Here is a 7612-nt window from a genome sequence, read left to right on the forward strand (position 1 = left end):
CTGGCTTTGGATTGGCGTAGTGCCGGCCGTAGTGGCCATTTGGGGAGTGAACCAATGGGAGGAAGTCCTTTCTCTCTGTCTCTCTCTCACTGTCTATAACTCTACCTGTCAAATAAAGAAAAAACAAAAAAGAAACAAAGGCTTCCTAAGTCTCCCCAGAACTGAGGACCCAGCGGTTGCCCAGCCTGGAATTAGCAGTTGTGTTACGTAAGAAATGACTATTCTCCCGGCACTGAGGAAACTTACTCTGTCAGATTTCAGACAAAGAGAACAAAAACAAACTTACCTTCTTTCATAAAAAATGTAATTTTTGCCATTACCAGTGTTCGGTGGCCTCGTACCCAGATTCCCTTGACAATCAGAGGAGTTGGCCATTACTATATCCGTGCAGTCATCCATGTTTCTGAAGTGCTACACCGGAAGGAAGAGTTGTATGTGAGGGAACACACGGGGTTGGGGGAGGTAATTTTATACAGAGATGATGAAACTGGTTTCTCTTCTGGCCGCCTAAATCTTTTGCATTTTACTGAAGATTTCCATGGAGAGGAACAGTTATGAATCTTCAACCACTTTTTCTGAAACTTCCTGTTCCATGAGAGAGAGAGAGAGAGAGAGAGAGAGAGAGACCTCCCATCCACTGACTCACTCCCCAGATGGCTGCAACTGCCAGGGTTAGGCTAGACCAAATCCAAGAGCCAGGAGCATCTTCCAGGTCTCCCATGTGAGTGGCTGGGGCCCAAACACATGGGCCAACTTCTGTTGATTTCCCCAGGCCATTAGCAGGGAGCTGGATGGGAAGTGGAGCAGCTGCGACATGAGCTGGAGCTCAAATGGTTTGCGGGTGTTCTGGGCAGTGGTTTACCTGCTATGCTATAACACTGGCCCCAATCATTTTACTAAAGATTTCCATGGAGAAGAAGAGTTTTGAATAGTTAACAAATATTTTGAGCCTTCATGTTCCACCAGGCTAGAGAGAGACAGAGAGAGAGAGAGAGAGAGAGGCAGAGAGAGAGAGAGAGAGAGAGAGAGAGATTATGATAGACTTAATAGCTTTTATATGAGCTAAGCATTGCAGGATAGAGAGGGAAAAAAAAAATCTATGGAGATTTTTTTTCAACAATGCACAACAGAAGTTTGTTGGTGGAGAACTATTTTTATCTGAGAAAATGCCGGCATAAAACTGAGGCAATAGGAGCTTTTTCTGGCGGCAGGTGTGGCCAGATACCCAGGGCACAGAGGCAGGGGTGACATGGAGCTGCTCTGCGTGATAGATCAAGTGTGGACTCCTTGGCAGTGGAGAAGGTGAGGTTTAAGGAGCAAAGCCGAGAGGAGCTGAACACGCGAGAAGAGGTGAGGACAGAAGGTGGCCCGTACACTTGCACTATGCAGGGCAGATGCCTACCTGATCCTCCAGAAGATGTTTGTGCAGCTGCAAAGGAATCTCCCAGTCTTGGATTCTAAAGTATACTCTGGGGGCCGGCACTGTGGTATAGCGGGTAAAGCTGCTGCCTGCAGGGCCGGCATCCCACATGGGTGCCAGTTCGAGTCCCAGCTGCTCCACTTCTGATTCAGCTCCCTGCTGGTGTGCCTGGGAGAACAGCAGAGGGCAGCCCAAGTCCTTGGCCCCTTCCACCCTAATGGGAGACCTGGAAGAAGATCCTGGTTCCTGGCTTCTGCCTGGCCCAGCTCCAACCATTGCTGCAATTTGGGGAGTGAACCAGCGGTTGGAAGATCTCTCCCTCTCTCTCTGTAACTCTGCCTTTCAAATAAATAAATAAATAACTCTTCCTAAAAAATAAAGAAAAGTATGATCTGGGGGCAGGAGTCATGGAATAGTGGGTTAAGCTGAAACTTGCCTCACCAGCATCCCATATTGGAGTGCAGGTTCAAGTCTCAGCTGCTCCACTTCCAATCCAGCTCCCTACTAGTGCTCCTGGGAAAGCAATGGAAGATGACCCAAGTTCTTGAGTCCTTGCCACTTGCATAGCAGACCCAGAGGGAGTTTTGGGCTCCTGGCTTTGGCCTGGGTCAGCCCTGGACATCATAGCTGTTTGGGAGTGAAAAAGTAGATGGAACATTCTCTCTCTCTCTCTCTCTCTCTCTCTCTCTCTCCCGACTCCACCCCCACCTTTCAAAAAAAAAAAAAAGCTTACAAAAAATGTATACTCTTCTCCATTTCAGGAACATCCAGAATTCCCATAAATAGTTTTGTTTTGCATTTTTATTTTTTTAGATGGAAAGAAATTAATGAACTAAGAATCAAGTCAGGTAAAGATGGTAAAGATGGAGAAGGACAGAGACAGCATGTGAGGTTAAAGGACGTGGAACACTGTAGTGGCTCTGAGTATGTAAACTCCTGCTAGGATCTCACAGCAACAGTGCACCAAGGATGCTGGAGAGGTTGACCAGTTGTAGCTGTATACTAAACGCCTAAATAAACTGTGACTGAAGTTTGGCCCACGTGGGTGTATCACTGCCTGCCTTACAAGACAACTTAGAACATCACAGTAAAATGCATTTCTTCTTCAAGAAATTTCTTCTGAAAACAATACTATACATTGATGACATTGAAAAAAATAAATATGCTTTATGTACTCCTCTACAGTAAGGGTTGAATTTTTGTAACTTTTTAAAAAATTACCATGCACCTACCTTTGGCTTTTAGCATTTGATATGGGGCAATTTCATTTACCAATCAGCAGTGCTAGGAAACACTGGATGAAAGAAAGAAGAGGAGAGATTTAAGGGTCTCTTTTTAATTTTTGAAAATGTTACTGCTTCTGTTTTAACAAGTTGGTTAATTATTATAAAGAATGATGTCGTGTTGTGATTTAATGCTATAACTAGTACTCCAACAGTATTTTTCACTTTGTGTTTCTATATGGGGCAAACTGTTGAAATCTTTACTTAATATATACTAAACTGATCTTCTGTATATAAAGAAAATTGAAAATGAATCTTGATGTGAATGGAAGGGGAGAGGGAGTGTGAAAGGGGAGGGTTGCGGGTGGGAGGGAAGCTATGGTGGGAGGGAAGCCATTGTAATCCATAAGCTGTACTTTGGAAATTTATATTCATTAAATAAAAGTTTAAAAAAAAAAGAATGATGTCATGAAGAATATGGAGAAAGTTTAGATGCCAGTTATGATGAAAATACTATATTTCTCACAGGTAAAGCTTAACTGTTTTATTTTATGGTTAAAATTATGAGTATTGGGGCTGGTGTTGTGGTGCAGTGTGTTAAGCTGTTGCCTGAGATGCTGGCATCCAATATGGGTACCCATTTGTGTCTGGCTGTTCCACTTCAGCTCCCTACTAATGGAAAAAGAATATGGCCCAATTGTTTGGGCCCCTGCCATCCACATGGAAGACCTGGAAGAAGCTCCTCACTCCTGGCTTAGGCCTGGCCCAGACCTGGACATTGCAGCCATTTAGGAAGTGAACCAAAAGAACTCTGTCTGTCTGTCAGTCTATCTCCCTCTGTCTCTGTAACTCTGCCTGTCAAATAAATAAACCTTTAAAACCATGAGCATTGTGATGAAACACTTAATAGTTTATATATGAAACCATATTGTGTATAGATATTAAATATAATTATTTATGGAACTATTACTAATTCATTAGGTTTTCAAAATTAGGTGTGTTATCTAGGATAAAGACTTAGTCTTATATTAATGGGGACATGGTAAATTGTTATGTACAGGTAAATTGTACTTTACAGTTTATATTAATTATTTTTATATTCATTCTTTTAAAAAATATGTATTTATTTGAAAGAGCAACAGAAGAGAAGGAAATGCAGAGAGAGAGAGAGAGAGAGAGAGAGAGAGAGAGAGAGAGAGAGAAAGAGATCTTCCATCTACTGGTTCACACCCCAATCCCCAAAACAGCTGGGGCTGGGATATGGGGCAGGCAGGAGCTAGGAACTCTGTCCGGGTCACCATGTGGGTGGTGGGGGCCCAAATACTTGGGCCCTTGGGCCATCTGCTGTTTTCCCAGGTGTATTAGCAGGGAGCTTGATCAGAAGCAGAGCAGCCAGAACTCAAACTAGGGCTCTGGTATTGGCTACTGGTATTGCAGGTGGAGCCACAATGCTGGCCCCATTTGCTTTTTCTTTACAAAAGTACATGGCCTGTGTATATACGGAAAACTTTCTGACATGATGTGTGCCACATTTTTAACAGTAGTTAGCTAAGGTGACAAACTTCTGGGTGATGATGTTAAGTCATATTTTCATTTAAGTTTTTGCTTATTTTCATTTTATTTGAAAGGCAGACACTCAGAAATACACACACACACACACACACAGAGAGAGAGAGAGAGAGAGAGAGAGAGAGAGTGTTCTTCTATCCACTGGTTCATTCCCCAAATGTCTGCTACAGTTGGGTCTGAAGCTGGGCTAGACAAGAGCCAGGAGCTCCCAAATCCTTCCATGTCCCCCACATGAGTGGCAGGGACCCAAGTTCTTGAGCTCCAGGCACATTAGCAGGAAGCTGGATCAAATCTGCAGAGTAGCTGAGACTTGAACCGGGCTCTCCGTTGTGGGATGCAGGCATCCCAAGTGGCAGTGTAACTGCTGTGCCACATGACTGTCCTCTGCATGATCACTCTTTTTCTTGCTATTAATTTTGTACAGTTTGCTGCAGGTGAAAATTGCCTGTTTATTTTTATGTTGTTTATAATTATTTTAATTTTCTTAAAAGTTTATTTATTTGAGAGACAGAGTTCTCCCTCCAACCTCCTAATTCAGTCCCCTTATGCCAGCAATAGCCAAGGCTGGGCCAAGGCAGAAGTTGGGATCTAGGAACTCAGTCCAGATCTCCCTCGTGAGCGGAAGGAACTCAACTGCTTGAGCCCTGACGGCTGCTTCTCAAAGTCTACATTAGCTGGAAGCTGGAGCAGGAGCCAGGCGTAGGTGCTGAACCCAGGCACATGGAATGTGGGCATCTTAACCACTGGGCCAACTGTGATGCATGGAAAATGCTCTAGATGAAAATTTAGAATTTGGAAGCATTGGCCAATGCATATACAGAATAGTAATGATTTCTAGTGCCCCACAGCAGAGGGGGACACCACAGTTGAGAACAATGTATTATATACTGTGTGAAAACTGCAAGAGAAGAGCTCGTAGGTACCAAACAAAGAAAAACAGGAGGTGGAAATGCTAATTATGCAAACTACCTGGTTTAATCCGTTTCTCCTGCATACATGTGTTGAAATATTGTACCGTATTTCCTGAAATGTATCCTATGTTAATAAAAGAAAGAATTAAGAGCTGTGACCTAGCTAATGCTTAGTAATTTAACAGCCAGTCATCTTAAATTTTCATGCTGCAGTTTAGTCATCTTCAGAATGGATAAATGATCTTTCAGCTCCCCATGGAAGAAGGAACTATTTTTTTTTCTTTTTTGCTCAATCTTTGTAAGCCTATTATCTGGTACAGAGTTAGGCTTGTGTTTAATAAATGCTCCGCATCTAATATATAATAATAAAAATAACGATGCATAATTATGTATAATTACTAATAAAATAAAATGATAATGAGATACATACTTGGTGTTTAATAAATGTTTGGTAACTGATTCAAGGAATAAGGCGTTCGTGAGTGTTTCGAATTATTCACTGAGGTATCAAGTTAAAGGACAATTATCATACAATCAATTTTTTTTAAGATTTATTTACCTGAAAGCCAAATAACAAGGAGAGAGAGATCAATCTTCAATCTGCTGGTTCACTCTCTAAATGGCTAGAACAGACAAATCTGGCTCATTCTGAAGCCTGGAGCCAAGAACTCCATCCTAGTCTCTCATGATTGGCAGGGGAACAACTACGTGAGCCATGATCCACTGCTTTCTCAGGTGCATTAGCAAGAAGTTCAGCTGGAGGTGGAACAGCAGGAGCGTGAACTGGCACTGTGATATGAGCTGCCAGTGCCCCAAGAAGCCACTTAACCTGCTGTGCCACAATGTCAGTCTTTATTAAATAACTCCAATAACCAAACTACCAGAAGAGTGCCTAATAGTCATACTCTTTTGGCAAGAAAGGGCTAATCACCTCTTGCCTGTTAGGTATGAAATTTCTTCAAAACTTGAAGGCAGAGAAATCGACTGCTTTCAGAATCTAACTACTTTATTATTTAAATATCAGTGAACAAATAGTGATGCTCATTATATAAAAATGTAAAAATAAGCATAGGGATAAGGAAAACAATAAAAAAAGAGTCAGCCATAATCATAGCACCCATAGGTACTGCTGTAAACATTTTGAAGTACTTCTATAGATATGTGTGTGTGTGTATGTGAGAGAGAGACAGAGCCAGAAAAAGAGGGGAAAGGAAGTATATATGTGTGTATGTGTATCTGCATACCATCCTTTTTCATTCGCAAATGCAATTATGCCAGCTATGCCCCTGTTAACATTAGTTATTCATCTAATATATCATAAGCAACTTTCCTGGTTAACACATTTATTTCTACCATGTAATTCTGAATGACCAGCATCTATCTATACACAGTCCTGTACTGCACAGTGATATTTCCAGTCAATGACAGCCTACCTATCTATAGACAGTGGTCCTGTAAGATTACATTGCCTATGACATCACAGACATCTTAGGTTGGGTTAGCGTATCTTATGATGAAATCGAGTAACAGACATGTCCCAGACAGCTTCCCTGTAGTTAAGTGAGGTACAAGTGTCTTATTATATTTCGTGAAACTAACTATTTAAAATAGGTGTTTAGATATTCCTTGTTTCATCAGAAGCAATCTGAGTTGAAAACCTCTGCACATCTATCTGGGTCTCTATTAGCCATCAGATCTCAGACCCCTTCTTTGTATGTATTTCTTTCCTTAGGCAGAAACTATTGTCCAGCACTATGGGCAATAGGGAATCCAATAGAGCACCTGGTGGGATTTGGCTCGACTGAATGGCCAGTTAAATTCAGAAACAGATTGGATATATCCTCTCATCTTTTTGATTTGTCTGTAATCCATATAGATTAAATAATCAACCCTTATATTTTAAGCAGGTCTTGCCTTGATTACACCTCCCTTTTTACATAAAAATCCTACATAAAAATGAAAGACATAAATAAACATATTGAATATATACATTCAATATAAACTATGAATGTGTTATTTTGACTTTGAGCATTCATGAACATTCTCTACCATTTACGGAGCCAGTTTCTTTACATGCATAATCTCTAGTAACTTCCCTGAGACCACATGGGTAACAGTGGCAGAGCAGAAAGAAAATTTGGGTTTCTCGTTCATGTTTGTTGTCTTCAAAAGCAACACTACTTGTGTTGTTATAAGCAGAGATGATGACGATAGCACTGTAGTTTGCCTCGGTACCAAGCTGCTTCTATTCCATTAGACAAAAGTACATGAGCAGTCTAACAACAAGACCTTGCGTAATTGCAAATGGGCTTTGATGTCTGCAATATGTAGTGCATTTCCTTTGTAGAAGACAAAGAATCACAAAACATAAAAGCCTTTGCTGTCTGACACAGTGAGACTCACCGTTCAGCACTGGTTCACATCCAACTTCTCTCTGGAGTGACTCCTGAGGCCACAATTACATGGGCAGACCTGGAGTCAACCTTGCT

At 41.5% G+C, this 7612-nt stretch overlaps 1 pseudogene; it reads left to right on the top strand.

Annotated features, from left to right (window-relative positions):
* The first annotated feature begins 482 nt into the window (after positions 1 to 482).
* On the top strand, positions 483 to 591 carry LOC133752590 (U5 spliceosomal RNA; annotated as a pseudogene).
* Positions 592 to 7612: the final 7021 nt, after the last annotated feature.

This window comes from Lepus europaeus, chromosome 2 (assembly GCF_033115175.1).
Source record: "Lepus europaeus isolate LE1 chromosome 2, mLepTim1.pri, whole genome shotgun sequence".
Taxonomy (NCBI): Eukaryota; Metazoa; Chordata; class Mammalia; order Lagomorpha; family Leporidae; genus Lepus; species Lepus europaeus.